Here is an 896-nt window from a genome sequence, read left to right as displayed (position 1 = left end):
TCTCATACCATGCTCTAGGAGCTTGCTTAAGTCCATAAAGTTTTTTATCAAGCCTGTAGACATAATCTGGATGTTTGGTATCTACAAAACCTGGAGGTTGTTCAACATATACCTCCTTCTCCAATTCTCCATTGAGAAAAGCACTTTTTACATCCATTTGAAAGACAGTAAACTTTTTGTGAGCAGCATAAGCCAAGAATATCCTTATGGCTTCTAACCTAGTTACTGGTGCAAATGTTTCATCATAATCAATTCCCTCCTGTTGAGAATATCCTTTTGCAACCAGCCTTGCCTTATTCTTTGTAATTATGCCATCACTGTCAGTTTTGTTTCTGAATACCCACTTTGTACCAACAACAGATCTATTCTTTGGTCTTGGCACTAGGGTCCAGACTTTGTTTCTTTCAAATTCATTCAACTCTTCCTGCATTGCTTGCACCCAATCAGCATCTTGAAGAGCTTCTTCCACTTTCTTTGGCTCAGTCTGAGAGAGAAATGAATTGTAAAGACATTCATTTGAAGTACCTGTTCTAGTTCTGATACCTGCATCAGGATTTCCAATTATCAAATCAGGTGTATGTGATTTTGTCCACTTCCTTGCAGATGGAAGGTTTTCTCTAGAACTGGATGCTCCCCCATGATCCATGCTATCTTCATTTTCATTTTCTGATGCTCCCCCTGAAACTATGCTCTCTGAGTTGGAGTCTTCAGTATTTAAATTTTCAGCACTATCAGAACTTGGCTTATCAGAACTTGATGAATCAGAATTTGAAGAGCCAGATGTATGTTCTGATATTTCTTGAGCTGTGGTAGGATCTTGAGTATGCCCCCTGCATCGGTGCATCTTCCCTTGGCGTAGCCACCACAGTTTCAATAACATCAGAGTTTATTCCATC

Source organism: Apium graveolens, chromosome 11 (genome assembly GCF_009905375.1).
Source record: "Apium graveolens cultivar Ventura chromosome 11, ASM990537v1, whole genome shotgun sequence".
Lineage (NCBI taxonomy): Eukaryota > Viridiplantae > Streptophyta > Magnoliopsida > Apiales > Apiaceae > Apium > Apium graveolens.
Note: the sequence above shows the minus strand (reverse complement) of the source record.